Below are 18,746 nucleotides of genomic sequence, written 5' to 3'. Positions count from 1 at the left end.
GTTTCTGTGTTGGTGTTTTTTTTTCTGTGCAGTTTTTGGTTGTTTTGCAAATAACGTTGTATGTATCTTACAGGCATGGGAACTTAGGAGGCTTTGTCTAAGCCTGAGTCACTGAAGACCTTGGATTCATACTGCCAAGTCCTGGCTGTTGGGCACTGGCAACGATAAGCCTCCCCGGAGTCTCTGAAAGTGTATCCTATACTTTATCCTGTACTTCCCTCTTATAAATAAACCCGTTGTGAAACTAGTGCTTAAAATCTGTTCCAGACCTGAGCCAGCAGGCTCAGCACCATGCAGAATCATGCCCCAAGTTCAGATAAATCCCATCAAAGATGCAAATTGAAGATTGGTTGGACATTAAGACCAGCATCTTTCATTTCATGAATGTCTCTATATACATATATATACATACACTTTTAATATTTGGCCACTTAAAATATTCATCTAGTATTTTCATTCTGTTACTCTTCACTAATGCATTTTTAAACACGTTCTCTCGAATCAGCCCAGTCTCCTCTTTCATGAATCCTTATCTCTGTCCTATGGGCATCTATATCCCTGCCCTAATGTTCCACTGTACAAGTACTGAGCTGTTCATAACCCTAATCATACAAAAACAGATGATTCATTACTGAAGTGGATGAAAGAAGGCATTAAATATTGGCATAAAGAGAAAAGATAAGCTGGTAGTGGACGGTTCATCTCTATTAGCTAAAGTGTTTGGGGAGACCACAGAAATAAACCTAGGGTTATAAATATTGCCCTTGATTAGGAACCTGCAATGAAATCCAGGAGAATGAACTTCTGTGCCCTGTTTAAGCCAGCAGTCTGCCTGCGTGGCGCTCACAGCGGGATCAGGGCTGGTTAGAGCTGGGACATGTGGCAGCTGCCCTGGGTACAACAGCTCAGGGTTTGGGCTCGGGGTTGCGCTGTATTAACTGCGGGCATTCACAGTCATGAAATAACTCAGGAAATAACGAGAGCTAAAAAAGTCTTGTGGGCTCTCCTGAGCTGCAGTTTGGACATTAGGGATCTTCACCTGTCAGCTTTTCCTGGGAGGTAGGAGGAGGTTTAAGGGCTTTTTTTTTATTATTTTTTTTTTTGAGACATAAGGAAGCAGAATTCACTGGACGTAAGGAGCAGAGGGCATAATGAGCGGATAAGATCGTGTAAAACTTCTGATTAAACAAACAAATGGAAACAAAGCAAAAAGAGATAACCCTACACTGAAGAACTGCTCTCCTGCTCAAAGAACATCAGTGACTCGAAAGGTAACAAATACAGGCTGGACTCCAGCACTATAGACCGTGCTGGTCTCACGTTAGAGCTAGGGGACGACATCTGGGTGACCAGACAAGTTTCCCATGAAGGCATCGGCCCAAACCCCGAGGATGATCCTCAATCGAGCACTAGGGGCAGGGCAGGGAGGTGGGCCCCCCCCAGCAGCCCACCTGCCTGCGCTTTGCCATCACCAGGGCCCACATCTGCAGGCGGTTAGCGAGGGGCTGGGGGATAAACGAGGAGCTGGGGGGAGCGTTTTCCCTCTGGTAGGGTGAGGGGCAGCCTGCACCAGGCTTGTGGGGGGTATTGCCTGCTTTGTGCCTGCCTTGGGTAGCACGCGGAGCTGCTGCTTTGGCCCTGAGGCCCTGCCGCGAAGCCTGCGCGTGTGGCTCGGCTGGTGAAGGTAAGGTGTTACTGCTCGCTTCTCTGGGTGGTGGGTGAGGGGGGTGTTGTAGCTTTGTAGCGTCCCTGGTACGCATAGCAGGCTTGTGGTACGCTGTGTTTGGCGCATTGTACTTCTGTGCGGTGGAAAGCAGTCGCTGAGTGGTCTGTAAGGGTCTGAGGTCTGGAAGCAGCCTCTGGCCTTGAGCCCCCTCTAGGTTAGGGGCTGTGGTCTTCTCTGGAGAAGTTCCCTGGAGAAGCATAGCAAGGTGAACTTTCCAGGTGGGAAGCCCCTTAGAGCTCAGAACAAATATATGGGACACAATTGTGCGCCTGCGTGTTGCTCAGGTGGTTTCTGAGCTGTGCTCCTCTGCCCGTGTCGTGTTCAGCTACGTGCTGTGATGTAAGGCAGTCCTAAATTATAGCAAACAAACACAAAACCCAGCCTTCTTCATCTCTCTGCCGTGTGGGCAGAAGCTCATCTGGTAGCCTGCAACAAAATGCCTGGGTGAGTAGCGAGTGGGGAGGCTGTGCAAACAGCTCCTCCTGGGGAGATGCTGCGACTTACTGAATCGTTAAGAAATAATACAGGGTGTATCACTCTCTCTTGTTCCCTCCACACGTAATCAAACAGAAAACATGCAACATAATCTTGTGTGTTTGAGGGGAGGCGTAATGGCTGTCAGAATAAACACCGGCTATTTTTAAAGGGAGCGAACCGCTGTCTGCACTCCTATCCTCCAGCTGACTGCTGTACCCTCTTCGAAGAAGTGGCAGCGAGGGGGGAGCCTTTACAGAACTAATTTAGTTAAAATTTACACTCCTTAATTTTTGTGCCTCGTCTTTTTCCCCGTCTAGTTTTGTAGCTATGATGCAGTATTGATCCAAAGATCTATAGGATCATACCATGGCTCCAGGTGGGTGGCTGAATTGAGGCTAGGCTTCATTTCCATCTGAATGGTGCAGAAAATAATTCCACTTTCCAGCTTTTATTGCTCAGAACATTGCATTTCTCTCATTGCAGTGTATGGGAATTAACTCTGGAGGAAAGAAATTATCTTTTTTTTTTTTTCCTCCTTGATGTAGAGTAGAGCAGAAGGATTCAGGGGAAAAAAAGTAACGTAGGAAAGCAGGCAGCAAGCTCATTGCTGTCTGAATTAGGTGGGCCTGGACTGCTCTAATAAAATCGAACTCCTCATCTGGGGTTCAGGCGGTGTTTCTGTGGACTGGGACAGCTTTCTGCAGCAGCGCTGTGTTAAATACAGTGATGGTGCAGGAGCATGCAGTTGTTCAGCTCTGTTCTAGGTGTCAGCGAGGGGACACGTGAAGGAACAGCACAGGGCAGCAGGAGGTAGAAATACTTGTGGCTGGAAACCAGCTCTGTGCCATCGCTGGTACCCAGGCCAGCTCGAGATGTCTGCGTGAACCTCTGTTGTTTGTGTCACAGACCTGCTCCTGCATCTCCAGCTGTCTGGGATAAACTCCTGCTGTATCTGAGTGCATAGCACAGCTGGAGCTTGGTCCCCACTGGAGCTCTGCTAACAGCTGTCCTGAGGCTGTGTGTGTTATGAAGAAAAGCCCCAGGCTATATTAAATTCTGCCTTCGGAGACCAAAGGAACCTGCTGGCTCCGGAGCCTGGCAGGTTGCTTGAAAGTAATGAAACTATGCAGAGGTGAATTTGTAGGTGGGAGAGAAAATAAGTGGCAGTGGAGCAAGAAAGCGTGTGCCTATTCGAGGTTCCTTTCATGGTGTCTCCCTGATGTGTGCAGAAAGGCCACCACCAGGGTGGAGAATAAGAGATGATTAAGCTGCTGCTTGTCAAATCCTGTGCTTGTTCTCCTTTAAAATCTTGTCTTGGTGATGGGTGGCAAGTTGCCTGCTTCTTTTTCCCGCACCCTAAATGAATGACAGGTGTGTGGCTCAATGATTGAGGATAGCAAATGGAATGTAGTAAATCAGAAGTAATTTCTCTGCAAGGGAAGTAGGCTGCCACCTGCTCATGAACTTGGCCACTTCAAGTCACACCTCAGGTATTATATTCTGCTAAAAAAAAAAAAAATTCAACAGTTATTTCCTCCTGAAGAGGGACTGGGGAGAAATTCAGTACTGTGCCAGGGAAATGTTGCTGTCTGTGCCCTGTGTCCAGCCAGGAAAGCAAATATCCAGGACATGACTTCCAAAGTCCAGTGGCATGCCCTGTCTGACAGGCACAGCTCGCAGATAATATCAGTGTGTGAAGACTGGTTTTTAAAAGCACAGATCTTGAACTCCCTGTCAGTGCCAATGGCTCGGGACTGGGGTGGGGGAAGGAAAAATATCATCTACAAGGGTTTTGGCTAACTTGCGAAGGTTCTTGTAACACTAACTGGCAAAATGCTGAGTGTTCCTCATCAGAGGGGTGCTCTCAGGAGAATCCTGTGCTCATGAAGCATTTACTTCTAATACCAGATAGCTGCTTCTGCTGCCTGCTGTCACTTCAGTCAGGATGCTTTGTGATGGCAGCGGGGTTTTCTTCCCCTTCCCTTTTTTTTCTCCTGTCCCTCCTACTGGTGCGGATTGTCCCACCCCTGGGGGTTACTGCCTGGGCAGGCGTCCTGCGGTGCTAATCGCATTAGCACCCCGAGCAGAGCCTGCTTCAGTGCCTCTCGGTGAGTGTTTGAAATGCACCAAACTCGGGCTGCAGGATTTGTGTGTTCTGTCAATGACAAGTGGAGCAAATATTGACAGTGCCTCTCAAAGACTCCAGTTACTATTGCTCTTGTTAATTCAGGGCAAAATTTATCCTTGTGCCAGAGCCCCGTGTTAGTTAGTGTTATTGAAACAGCTGGTTGGTGTATGGATTAGTTGCTTTGCCCATTTACTTTGTGCTCGTAATTTGTGCCACTGTAAAAGTTTCAGTGTCTCGCTGGATCTTGTAATCTGGGATTTTGAGGACTTGGTAGAGCTCTATAGCACAGAGCCAATTAATGACATCCCAGCATCGCTTCAGTTGCCAGATCTTGGAAAGCCTCAGAGGCTTCAGGAAATGGAAGGAAAGGAGTACGTGGAGGCTTTTTGTTTGAATTATGTGCAAACTAAACCGTAGGCTTCACTGCATCAGTCTCTTTCTTGGTTGTCAAATCCTGTGAAACTTTCATAGAATTTCTTTTGACTTTCTTTAAATTGGGAGTGTGGGGAGGTGGAGACCAGGTTTGGAAGAACCAATTAGTAGTTTTCCTCCTGAAGCTACCAAAATTCTGGGTAATGCTTTTGAAATTCTTGCTCTTTAAGAGACTCCTAGATTTACAGGAAAAGAAAACAACTAAAAAACAGGCATGGAAAAAAACCTGGATTAAACTGTCACTCATATTCACAATCTGTCCGGGAAACTCATCCATGCCCCTACAGGTAGCTAGTTATCCCATCAGGAATTTCATATTTCTGTCTGAATCCTGGAACACAAATTGGTCCAGCGCTATGGGTCTGCCTTGATTAGGGTCTGCTGGCACAGATGTCCACAGCATGGGTTCCGAAAAAAGCCTGCTCAAATAACTGCTTCCTTCCCCAAAGGGATCAAAGGTTGAGATGGTCTTTCCAGATCTTTAGCTAGGCTGTGCAAAGCATCTGCAAAGTTTAATCCTCTAACCTTTCCTTCCCTCCCTTTTCTTTTAAGGATGGTATAAATGGAATTTAAGGGTTTCTTTTTTTTTCTTGAGAGAACAGCTATTATTTGTAAAGAACCCTTGAAAAAGAAAGCGCAACCTTGCCTTTCTGAGAGACAGTTGGGTTTTGGCTACTCTGTCAAGGATAAAGCCCGGAATATCTCTATACACTTGTGCAAATATCTAATGTTGACATCTTTTGCCAGCTGCTGTTGTGGCTTCCTTTTCCTTGACGAACAAAATCCTCTTGTGATGTGGCCTCTGAGCGTCTTTGTAATTAAAAGAATTAAAATTCAATTTGAACTATTGTTACACAATGCAAAGTTCAACACCACCAAAGCCTGATTTTATTGATTCTGTATTGGGTCCTCCATGGAAATAAGTTACCTTGACACAAGCATGGTATTGGCAGCAGAAGGCACAAGTGGTCTGGCTCCAGCCCTTGCTTTAATTTCACTGTTAGGGGGCAGCTTGCACTAACTTGTACTGATGTTTCTACATTAAAGCATGCTTTTTCAAGATCATTTAAGTTATGAAATTATCTCCAGCTTAAATAGCAATATAAGATTTTCATCCCTGGCAGAAAAACATGTATGGGAATTAAATACTCCAACCCTTACTAGAATTGCAGTTGTCAGTGGCAGCAAGGAACTGTGCTTGTCCCCGTGCTTTGAATGGTTTTCTTTGGCTGTTTTTCCCTTGCATGTTTACTGCTTAAACCTGCATGTGTCTTTTTTATTTGTTTATTTTTGTTTTTAAGAGCAGGCTTAAGTTAATACGAATTTCCTGAGTCTGTTTCATTAAGAAATGACCAACTCTCACCATCAGATGTTTATTCAACACATTTATTTGCTTGTGTTTGAGACTGAATGTTGACCTAAAATCATATCTTCTCAGGGTAAGATGCTTTCTTCAAGCACTGGTGAGAACTGTTCCTGTTTTCCAACTGCTCCTGTAGCAGAGCAGCCGTAGTTGGTGCTTGATGCAGGAACTGCTGGCTCAAATGCTACAGCAGGCTGGGCTGTATGGGGGCAAAAAGTGTTGACAGGGAGACGGGGTGTGGGGAATGTTGAAATTCTGGCAGCCCCGTGCCCGTGAGGTTAGGGATGTGAGTGAGGTCTGGATCAACCTCCGTGCTTTATGTTGAGTTGGGGGCTGCCTGGGGTGACGAAGTTGCACTGTGCAGCGTTCCTGGGATGCCACGAAGCAGGACGGAGGGCAGGGAACACCGCAGCCTTCCTGTTAACGTTGCATTCAGCACTCCTGAGCTGCGTCTTCGAGAGGGGGGGAAAAGAGCTGGTTGGAAAGGAGAAGCCTTTCTGGTTGTGTTGGCAGAAGTAGCGAACTGCCTGGGAAGACCTTGTTTTCCTATTATGTGACTGCTGCTCAGCTTATTGCTATCTCATTAGCAAGGAGTTACCTAATTAGCAAGGCAAGCTGTTAATTGTGTTCTGTGTTACTCGGCTTTAAAAATTCTTTTAGATGTTAAAGATTTTAGTGATAAGGAATTGCTACAGAACTGTTTTTTGTTCGGTGTAAATTTTTCATTTGCCAGAACGGAAGAAATCACAAACTTGTAACCACCGCAGATCGAGGATAAAGGGACTGAGTTTCTTGTGACAGAGCTGGCACTAATGAACAGTAATCATTTTTTAAAAATATAATGGAAAAGACTTGGTAAGGTTAATAAGATAGTAGAACCCCCGTGTACTGAATCAGTTTTGATAAGAGAACAAAAACTGCATGTTTGCTAAAATAACTTTAAAAACAAATAACATTGACTTTCCACACCTAGTGGAGACCAAATTTTCACTTGCTTGCATGCCTGCTCTCCCGGCATGCTAGGACCTGTCACCGTTCCGGCTCTCACCAGGACAGTGTGACTTTGATTTTTGACTGCTGGGCAATCTTTTTCATCAGATGGAGTTGGATTGCGAGGTGGAAATTAGGTGTCCCTGCCTCTTCCCACTCCTTCAGCTCACATGAAAATTTTGTGTTGAGGACATGTATCCACTTCCTACTGGCCCCACCGCATGAGGCTTTGATTAGCAATTATTTCTGAGATATTAAAAAACACAATAGATGCTGCAGGGCTCTGGATTTTCCTTCATGATTAAGGGAAAAGGGAAGGCGCTGGTTACAATTCGATAGTTATTTCTCCATGTCAGAATGTAAATTATTGGCATAGCCTTATGATCGTGTGCATGTGTGCTCGTGTACCAAACACAAGTGTCTCCACGTGTTGATTAGCTGGATTACTACTTTTACTTGTGTAGGACAAACTAATGCTGGCAGTACCAAGCGTTTTGCTGTTTTAGCAGTGTCTCTTCACCCTTACCCTGCTCCTCTGTGTGTGAACGAGGACTTTTGGGTAAGGAAAAAGGAACTCCCCAGGGCACGGCTTCGCTTGGGGTGAAGTTAGAGTCAAAGAAGAAATGCTCATATTGCCGTACTATGGGTTAAAATTCTTATTTGATAGTCAATGAAGATAAATTACACACAAATAGATACTCCAGCTAGAGCGAGCTGGCAGTTTGCAGGAAGGGGTCTGTGGTATCTTAACGCGCAGCCAGTTGTAAAGGCTCGGGAAAAAAATCTCAACTGCACATTATCTGAGTGAGCTTCCATATTTTACCGTGACACCGACTCTGAGACTCATTTCCCTGGGTTAAGTAGTGTGGGGTGAAGTATCTGCCGCTCTCCTTCTCCCTATCCATCTGCTGCGGTATTCTGGGCATTTAACCTGGAGCGCCTGCTGATGTATGACCAAATCAGAGAAAAGAGGCCGCGCTGTTTAACCCTCTCCCTTTGTAGCTGCACTTAATGAATGTCACACAGGCCCACTATAGAAATGATGGAACATCCATTCTGGCAGCACGAACAGAGCCCACTGCGCGATGATATGGTGAAATAAGCTGAAAATATTCACAGGAGCCTGGGAACATAAACCCATGATTATTTTTTTCCCTTAAATCTCAATATTTTAGCTGGTTTCCCACCCCATGTAATAAAAGTACGTTTCTAAGCAGCATCTACTTTTTTGAAGGGAAGAAGAAAACCCTATTTTCTTTTTAATGTGAATGTACTGGAATTGCTAACTTATGCTAACCAAAATGTAATTATGTTGTCCATGCAGGTCTTTTTGTCTTTCTAAAAAATGCCTTGCAAATAAGATCACAGGTCTTAATGACTCCATCCAGTCATTCCTGGGCTAAATTCAGAGGTGATAAAAGTAGGCCTGTACCTTCTGCAGGAGTCATTTACATGCAGGTATGTGCTGTCGACCGGTCCAGCTCCACCTTCGCTCAGGGAAAGTTGTCTTGTTGAGAAGTTGTGCCTTTTGCGGGCGTGCTGCTGCTCAGCATCCTGAATGCAGGCATGAATGAACCGTGGGCGAAACAGGAGCATGTAGCTGCGAAGCAGCTCTTCTGGTGAAATGCAGGAGCCTCGTCCTCACTGCTTTCACCCCTTCATGCATCTTTCTCCTCTTGGTTACCTTTTCTTCTGAGTGCAGGCCACATCTCGCCGCTCCTCACCTCCGAACTCTGTGCTAGTTCTCCTCCTCCCTTTGGACTTGTGCAATCAGAGTTCAGTGGGTGAGAAAGTCGTGGAACTCGCTCTTGGTTTGACCGGCCGTACAAAGCCTCCTGTGTCACTGAGGTTTCCCTAAAGCACCGTGAATCATCCACTTAATTTAAAAACACGAATCTGTCGTGATTCAGAAAAATGAATTTAAAAAGCCGTTGGCTAATTACTGGTGTTAGATTCAGCTTCGTGCTGGTAGCAAATGTCTGTCAACTGTTCTGCCAAAGAGTACGGAGAGTACTAAAACTGGAGAATGGTTTCCAGCACGTTCCTTTTAGAGGATGCTGTGCTCCCTTGATGCTTTTGTAGTGTTCCTCCCCAGATAAACACACCTGCACCCTTGGGTGTCTGAGTGCTTTCCTAGTGATGTGCTCTTAATTTACAAAGCCCCTGTTTGTACTGGAGGGGGGAGACCAAGAGGAGCTGGGATCTCAACCTTTGCTGCTCTGAAATAATCAGCAAACAGCGTGAGCGCGTGTGTGTGAACACGATGTATGTAAATAAAGGGATGAAATACTATCGCTGGGACCTTCATTTCACCCAAGCTATTGAATCATCTCATCATAACTGCTTGTTATTAACCAAGTGGCATAATTCCAACTTAAACTTCCCCTTTGTTTACTAGAGACTTGCTGAAGAGCCTGTGCTGAATGCTTAATTTCCAACCTTCCAACTCTCTGTGTTTATAGAGAGACCAAGTGATGTTTGCCTCAAAGGTCCAGAGGCAGGTGATGAGCAAGTTAAGTGTGAATCTTAGTTATTTTAAGAGATTTTTTCAGGTATTTTTTTCACACAAATCTTTTGTCATCCTGTATTTAAATGCATGCTTGTAAAACCAGAGCGCACAATTTCTAATATTCACGCACTCACTTTAAAGCACCTCATTCTGCTTTTAGTCTTCAGAGGAGACGTGGCACTGAGTGTGTGGCTTATAAAAGTTACTTTCCCCAGTATGTGAAATTAACACCAGAGCTCCAACTGAGCCTTGACTCCTGTGCAGGTGCACCAGGCAGGATTTGCCTGTCGGGCTGTAACTGCACAGTGTCCAAAATACCATTTTCATCACTGATACAGGCACTGCTACAAACTGGTGCTGACGATAATAGTCTTGCGTGTCCTGGTCCTTTTGCTGAGTTAAAAGGGAAAACATGCCAGTCGTGGAGCCTGCAGAAGTAGTTTTTGGTGGTGTTTGGGTGAAGCATGTGAGCGGGACTTCAACAGCAAGCTGTGCCTGCTCATCCTGTCCTCAAACCCTCTGCTCCGGCCTTCCCTGTCCCTGGTGGGGAGGCAGCAAGCTGATTAACATATTAAATGAAGCAGAACCCCGTGCTGTCCCAGCTTCCTTATGGTATAGGCACAACTTCCAAAGTACTCGTTATAACTGTCCTGACCCCAGAATACCTGTGTCTTAAGGACATTGAGCAATACAGGCGGATAACGGCATCCCTCAGGCTGCGTTGCTTCATTTCAGAAAGGTTTTCCCTTAAAGGTCCCTAACTTTAGGGGTACCTGGACGCGGTCGGTGCTCATGTCCCCATGCAGACCCTGCTTCACCCTCTGCCACATGTCTGCGTATGCTCAGCTGTGCGTGGGCTCTCCTGGACCGCTTGTGCCGTGCTCCCCACCCCAGGCAGGCGTGACAGGATGGGTGCCCCAAGACAAATAGGCACCTCCTGCGCCCGGCTGAAAATCGAACCGGCCCCGTGCTCATCTGGAGCCGCCGCGGAATAGATTGTCACGAGAGCCTGGGGACAAGGGGAGTGGGGAGGGGGGGGGGGTTATGGGGCATCGCCGCGCTCCCTCCTCCTGCGGACGAGGCCGTGGGGCCAGCAGCGGCTCCTGAGGATTGCCCCGTGCTCAGATCCGTGCCTGCAGCACCCAGCTGCAGCCAGGCACGCGAGAGCCCGAGCCGCTGCGATGCGGCATATGGGGCCTGTGGTGGTGCGAGGGGAGCTGGGGGAGGGAGAGGCATGCATATAAATCATTATTGGCGAACATCTCAGCTCTTGAGCCAGGCTGTCGCTTGCCGCTGCTCGTGGTGCAGCCCAGACATAAATCATAATTCCCCTACAATAGATCCTTTTGCAGCCGCCATCAGGAAAAGTGTGTTGGTTTTATCGATTTTTTGACACCGGGGCCCTGGCAACGGCCGCTCTGAATCATTATGAAATGAAACTGATTAGGAATTCATGGAATACTAAATAAACTTTACGAGCCCGTTGTAAGTTTTTTGATGCATGGGGAGCGGAAAATGAAAACTAATGATATAAAAATTACACAGCGTGCTGAGTATTATTATACTGCTATTGATTTGTTTCAAACTGTACATCAAAATCGAAGTGTGCTGGGTGTGCTTGGCTGCAAGGCTGATGCTCAAAAGCTTTTGAATTTTTTTTTTAATGCTGGCTCCAGCATTTTTGCCAGGCGGGGAAGGTTGGTGCCACTGCAGCATTGCTCAAGTGCTCTCTGCGCCCGCCCGTTCCTCTGCAACCACCCCTCGCGTGGTTATTGCTGACTTTATTCTCCTGTTTGCATGGGGCCTCTCAGGAGAGAAAAAATATATTGATGAGGATTTTAGCCTAAGTGGATAACTCCCCACACGCGCTTCTGCTCTTGGGAATTTTACTTCTGTTCCCTAATAGCCGGCATTGTGAGAGAAGCCCGGGACACTTGACAAACATTTATGCAAAACTGCACAAAGGGATCATTTGTTCTGTCAGTAACTGCAGCCACCTCGGGAGCGAGGGATAACAGCTGGTTATAAAGCTGCCCAGCAGCTTGGGGCAAGAACAGATAACTTGCATTTTTTTTAAAAGAAAAGTTTCTGTAAATAAACAATTGAACGTGATGCAGCCTTAAAATCAATGGGACTAAGGAGTAGAATTGGTGTGATCTGTTTACTGGTTTTGATGGCACAATTTAATAAAATTAAGGGGAGGGAAAAAGCCACCACCAAGCCTAAAAAGACTAGGGTTATTTTGGGGTGGTCTTGAGACAAGCTGCTGAACAAGAGCGCGTGTGTGTGAGGTCAGAGAGATTGCTGGCATTGACAGTGCATGTTTTTGTGGAAACAAAGAGGATCCTTGTGCTTCAGCTCGCTGTGCCAGGCCAGGAGGCTTTCAGGAGCCACCTTGCAGTGCTGCTGCACCGTGCCCCAGTGTCCCCAGCCCGGCTCCCTGCTGGAGGATGCTCCTGCAGCATCCTGGTGGGACTTCTTCGGTGCCACCACGTGCGGAGGTGCCCAGCCTGTGCGGGGGTTGTGCTGACGGCTGCTCCCCTCTGGGTTATCTTTCAGGGCTTTTGGTGGGTGAGGGGGGTGTATTTTGGGTCAGCTCAGCACTTCTGTTACTGTTTGGTTTGCTTTCCTATAAGTAACCAGCTTGCCTCTTGATGGCAAGTGATTTTCTGTGATTTTCTTATTTTGCAGAGCTATGGGCTGTGCTATTGTGTTTAAAGCATTAATCGGAAAAGACTTCTTCATGTTGGTGCAAAAAAGTTCAGATTTTAGAAATTTCAGCTGGTGTAAATGGAACTGGCAGGTGATGGAAGCAGTAACAAACAGGCTGCAGCAGAACTAACCAGATGCAGGACCAAACCTTCTTGCTCCTGCAGAATTAACACCTTACCACACTGGTGACATGGCCACCAGCACAAAGAGCTTCAGGTGTCCTCAGCTGAGGGCCAAATACTACTATACTTTGCAGGGCTTTGTGAATTCAATGGCTTTTGGGGTTCTAGGGGTAAGTTCCCTGCCCTAGGAGTTTTTGTGGGAGCTGTGCTGCGGCTGTGGAGGTAATCCTGTGCCAGGGCTGTAGTGGTGCAATGTTTTTTTTGGGGGGAGGCAGCTGATCACAGGGCTTTGGGGCTCTCTGAAAGTCCCTTTGCATGCAAGAGCAGGATGTATTTCTGTAAGCAAGAGATTATACCCCGATAGCTGGTGGTGATGTGGCAGTGGCCTCGGCTCCCAGAGGGGAGACAGGCGGGCTCTCGGGGGTACGGCTGCTGCTGTGGGATCATCTGGCAGCTTAGCTGTGCTGTAATGCAGGGGACTTCTTAGAGGTAGGCACCTGTCAGCTCTATTTCTAGCCCCCAGTGCTGGTGATCATCTCTGGCCTAAGCATATTGCCTGTAAATGAAAATGTAATACTAGCGAGCTGGAAGAAAATCCAGCAAAATCAAGAACAAGAGAGGAGGAGAAAATTTAAGCAACTGGAAATAAGCTGCTGATCCACAGAGGGCTAAGCTGCCATGTCTTGGTATTCTCCTGAGACTGTACTTCTGTGTAAGTAAACCTCACGCTGCTCCTCCTGCATCGCTGAAACCTGGATGTGTCTGCTCCAGGCTGTGCGCTGCTTTGTGAGCTGTGATCTCCAGTTTGGGCTGTTTGAAAGATGGTAGCCTTCAAATTCCTCTGCGAACTTCACTCAGTGAGACTAGAAAGAAATGTGAGGGTGATGCCTGGCACCCCCACATTTACTTGGAAACTAAAAACCTCGCTTCCATGGAGTAATGGTGCTGCAGGTGGGAGGTCCTGCTTTGACACGTGTCCGAGCAGTCTGTCCGTCGAGGAATAAAAAACATTGCGTATTTTGTTATATGTGGGCATGCCATATGCTGAAGAGCAGCCAGCTCTGGCATTTTCTGCTGCCCTGGGAGCTGTGCCCCCCTGTCTCAGCCCTTGCACAGATCACAGCTGAGGGTGGTCCCAGGTGAGCTCCAGGAGAAGCAGCTCATGTCCACGGGGAGAAGGGTCCTGAGTCTATCCCCGTTAATTTCTGTTTCCAGCTCGCCACAGACACCCATAAATTCCTTGGCAGCCATGGGCTTGTTACAATAATCTATGCGTATTTGGATATTTTGTCTGATATAAATGAGGAATTATCCTAAATGAAGCCTTTTTTTGCCTCCGTGCTGCACGCAATAGCATCGCCCGCTTTATATGGCTTGTCAGCGTGTGAATGCGTGCGCTGGGGATTTTTCTAAGATATGTATATTGAATTTAGATTTGTGCTCTTAGTACCTTCACTCATTCATTCAGAGCCATATTGACTACATAAATTGAGTGTTACAAGTAAGAGAGAGTTTAGCCATTATTTTCTCAGTGATTTGATTTAATGGCCTGGGTGTTTTGGCCATTACTTCTGGCTTTTCATTTGCATGGATTCTTGGCTCTGCTGATTAGCATGTTTTTTATTTGCCATTTAATTTTTTCCCCTTTTGCAAAGCTGAATTTTTCATAATTAAATTTGTCTGTTTTTCTTCTGTGCACGCATATAGTCTTATATATATGCCATATATATAGTTTTCTCCCATATCTGCTGATTATACGGAGTTAAATGCAGCTGTCTGTTTGACAGGAATATTGTGTACTGGATATGGAGTGATATACAGGTCAGTATATTACTGATGAATAAAAGTTTCCTCCTAAGGCAGCTGCTGCAGATTACTTAGTGCTTGACATGGCGTGTCTTTGTGTCACTGTTACCGGGTGAAATTAAATCAGAACAGGAAAATATTAATTTAAAGTAGGGGATAGAGGCCGCTCACTTCCAATTACTCTCTACCCTGTCAGCTTTATATGGGCGCAAACAAGGAAGGAGGCTGGATTAATTGCTTTGGACTCTGCCCCACTACAGGCCCAATTATAGAAACATATTGGCTCCCAGCACTATTATATACACTGCTGTGCAGGAAATTGTGTGAAATTTTAACGGATTTCAGATGTAATAATAGAGAACACGATTCAGGACAGCATTAGCAGGCTGGGTGGAATCTTTACGGATGGGTTAAGGTTAAGCTGTTTGGGGGTCCTTTGTGTATTAAGGGATCATCTGGTTAACCCATATACTGGGAGCTTTTGATACTGGCCTGGGAGCAAACAGAATAAAAACATTCATCCTCTGACAACAAGGAGCTAAATCCTCAGTCGGAACGAGGGCAAAAACATACAGCGTAAGGACAGCACAAGGCTTGCATGCAGGATTCTGCCGAAGACGGAATGTGAAAGGGTCTTGCATGGCATATAAAACATGTGGAAGTTGCTAGATACTGCTTAGAAAACATGCTTGGCTGTTTTCTGCTTTTGAGAGGGACCTACCTGCAAAGCCTGGGTCAGAACAGATTGCTGCTAATGCAAAGTGAATAGCACATCTTAAATGCGCGTTGGATGATTTTGTAAGCAGTTGTTGGAATAGGTTTCAATCCAATATTTTAGTTTAAATTTATTTGGTTTGTTTGTTCTTTTTACTAAGCTGAGAATTGTTTTTTTGTTTAAACCCACGTGTTGAAGATGCTTGATAATGTGTGCACATACGTACTGTTCGGTCTTGCTCTTCCTCTTATAAATTCATTATTTGACTTGCTATAGCTAGGACACAGAGCTTATTCCAAATACAGAGGAACTCTCAGTCCTCCTGAATGTGATATTAAATTACTGTGTCTGTGTGTGTTCATGTGTATAGCATTGCACATCAGATGTAATTTTGGCATGCAAAATAGAAGCGTTTTTTTCCAAGGTTAATTTTCTTGGAAAATAGTTTTTGGGATCTCAGTTGCTTTGGTTTAGGGTTATTTATTTGATGTGTATATGTATCCTTGAGGGCAGTTGTTTTCCAAGTGTTTTCATTCTGTATTTTTTAATGAGCATTGGTTTAAAGGAGTTTTGTGCAATGATGAACTAATTGATAAAGGCTTGTCAGTATTGGTTTTCTTTGTTCTTGTTTTTTGTTCACTGTGTATTGATGTCGGGCCAGTTTGCAGGAGGAGGTTGGTGCTTTTTGGTTTCTCTCTAATGCCAACTGGACAGTTGGGCTATGGGCCCAAAGCCTCATTTCACAAATAATGCTGTTACCAATTCCCATCTGAGAGCAGACAAAGCACCAGGCAGTAGGGCGAGCTCGGACAAAAAGCCCAACGTGCTCCTGTCTGTTCCTCGTGTACTCTGTTCTACCAAAGGAAGACTTTCAGTGAATCCACTCTGCCCTGTGAAAGCACGGTGCCAGAGCTCGTGCGTGAACATCTGGGCTGTGAATCCCATCAGTGTGCTACAAGCCTCTGGGTGCTGGCTGGTGGGTCTGCCAGCTGCGGTGATCTGGAAGGCAAACAGGAGATATGGTCCATAGCTTTGGGAAAGGGTGCATCTCCCTAATATTTTAGGTGGTTTGAACCAGCCCAATGGAGAAGCAAGGACAGCCGATGACGACTGCTTAGTGCCCAGACAAACATGCTTAGGTTGTTTTGTAGGTGCACCTTTGATCTCCTGCCCAGCCAGCGCTTTGTGGATTGGGTTTCACGTCTGCCCTGTGCTATGGGGTGAGAGTAAACAGTTTAGCAAGTCTGCCGTGCTTCCTTGTCAGTCCCAGAGCAAGCTCTGAGATCCTCGGAGCTGTGTGATCTGTCACTGCTGCAGTGAAATGGAGATATGGAGCCCCAGAGAGAATAAAGGGCAGCTTCAGCCCTTCCTACCCTGCTGCCTCCTGCAGTGTCCGGAGAGGGGCACGAGCTGGGTTTAGGTGTTCATAAAGCAATGGAAGTGTCTTAAGGTGCAATATCTAACAAGTGAGGTGGACTGTGGGCCCCTGCCTCCCCTGGTGGGGGCTGAGGCTGTTCCCCTTGTGCCATCCTCAGCACGTCTTTGCACATAAATCCCATCTGTGCCTTCTAACAGGGATACAATGAAAGAGTTGCAATAGCGGTGGTGATTTAAGGTGGCAGGGGAAATACATAAATTGCTGTCTAGAGAATCCAGGACAGTAGAAGCCAAGTCAATTCTGACCAGGAGTGTTATTGAATGGTGAGCTCCTTGCTATTTTAGTCTTATTTGTCTGTTGGGGGAAAGCCTGTCTAGCTCCTGGATGGTTATTTGGGAAGCTGTCTCTAGCCCCACTCCCTGCCTCCTGCTGGCCTGCTCCCCACCTGGTGAACCCATGGGACTTGCAGACACCCCACAAGGGCGACTTCCATAATTGCAGTTTGTGCTGGTTTTAAACAAGGAAGTGGGGTGAAGCATTGAGTTCTGTTTGGTTTACAGAAATCTGTTTTTGTTCCACTAACTGATTGTCTTGCAACAATATCTGCTATGAGTGGCGAGCAGTGTATATAGATCTCAGGAGAGAGATGTGCGGAATCCTATTCACGAGTGGATGACAGTGTGAAAGGTCTTTTGGCATTGAAGGCACGCTGGTACAGTGAGCTGGGGCCGAGGGAGTCCACAGTGGGCCAGCTTGACCAGAATGGTGGTGTTGGAGCAGGGGGGAGTGCTGGTGCCAGCAGCCTTTGGAGCCTGCCAAGGGCAGGTCTTGCTACTGGCATAGTCTGTCCCAACCTGGGAATTTCCTCTAATTAAGAGGGGTAGAAAGGGTGAATAAGTCTCGGCCTTTGGTATGGACCTAATCTGGTAGGGCTGTGCGGAGCTCCAGCTGATGGGAGAGCTGCCTTCTCTGCCAGCCTGTAGGATGCCCTGTGGCAGGCCGGTAGGGTCTGAGAGCTTTCAGCCCATGCAGTAGGCAACATCCACCTTTCAGACTCAATGTACACAGGTGTACTCCAAATGCAGGTCCCAGTAGCTCTTGATGCTGTGCTGCTGGAGATAAAAAGCAGCAAAGAGCTCATCAGTACGCAAAGGAATGCTGAATCACAAGAAAGAAATGACCATTTGACAGGAGCGTGATGGCAATGAGCAGTAACTGGGCCCTTTACTGTGTCATCTTAGGAGGTTGGCAGAATGAGCTGTTGGTTTTTGGAAAAGAATAAAGAGTGTTGTCTTTAAAGCACGTGAGATGAATTTGCCCCTGAGCTTTTGAGCAGGAAAACTTGGAAAGGTTCTTGTGGAATTGAAACAGCGTGGAGGGGGTTAATACTCTGCGTTGTTGATTTTGACTGGAGCCCATGGTTTTACTACAGCAGTAAAGTCACTTTCCTTTTATGTTTAAAAGCCAGCAAGGAAAAAGTGCAATTACATAGACAACTAAAATCTTCACTGGTACTCAACAAGGTAATCAGTTCAATTGATTTTTTTTTTCCTAGCTAGAAAAGTATTTAAAGTTGAATTCTAGCTGTGATTTTTATATGGGGGAGGGAATCTGTTCTCTGAAATGCTTCCTGGTTTTAAAAATGCTCCGTTTTATTTGTCCTATAAATGCAAACTTATAAAATGTGATAAGGGATCTTTCTCTTCTTCCTGCACAGCCAAGACCTGAGTATGCTCGCTGCTATTCCTGCGTGGCTGCCAATTGCACAGGCAGATATCACTCTGTCAGTCATTAGCATCTAAATCATTCCACTTCTCATTCAGGTTTACTGGGCTGTGATGGCTACCAGATTCATAGGACACCTGAGCCAGGTCTTTTGTACAAGGTCTCATGGAGCAATTGATTGTAAAAAGACAGCAGGGGAGCAAACCACTGGTTTCTGTGCCTTTTGAGCAGGAAGGATGGGCTGCGCTGTCGTGTGTTTTCTCTATGAATTATTAAAGTTTTTTTCTTGAAATATTATGCACAGATTGCTGTGCGTAGGGGTGCAACACCTTGATGCAAAAACTGTAGGGATTTTGCAGGGGAAAAAAAAAAACAATGTGAATACTTCAAGGATGCTTGGGATCTCTCTAACTGGGGTACCTCACTGTCTGTCTTGCAGTGGCAGGGAGCAGAGAAGCTCCACAGCAAAGCTGCTCTGATAGTTCTGTTTTGGGGGAGAAATATAAAATTTGTGTTGTAGGAGCCAAGTCTTATTTACATGGAGAAGACTTCAAATACGAATGATGCAGGAGCTGCTGTAGCAATTGGTGCTTGTCTGTATGGCTTTGAAAATACTGGGAGAATCCAATGGAGCTTAATACCTAATACCTTGAGGAGGGCCAG

At 46.1% G+C, this 18,746-nt stretch overlaps 1 protein-coding gene across 17 annotated transcripts in view; it reads left to right on the top strand.

The window, feature by feature from the left end:
- Positions 1-932: 932 nt before the first annotated feature.
- LOC308181013 (uncharacterized protein) overlaps positions 933-18,746 on the top strand; it is a 163,073-nt gene continuing 145,259 nt past the window's right edge. For 3 of the 17 annotated variants that reach the window (XM_080563559.1, XM_080563560.1, XM_080563561.1), the window contains exon 1: positions 933-1,684. The gene's annotated coding sequence lies outside the window, so the exon portion shown is untranslated. The remainder of the gene's footprint in view (positions 1,685-18,746) is intronic. The other 14 variants (XR_013941274.1, XR_013941275.1, XR_013941276.1 and 11 more) reach the window with 11 other exon arrangements.

This window comes from Anser brachyrhynchus (genome assembly GCF_964034855.1).
Source record: "Anser brachyrhynchus genome assembly, chromosome: 20".
Classification (NCBI taxonomy): domain Eukaryota; kingdom Metazoa; phylum Chordata; class Aves; order Anseriformes; family Anatidae; genus Anser; species Anser brachyrhynchus.
This window is presented reverse-complemented; position numbering and strand designations above follow the sequence as displayed.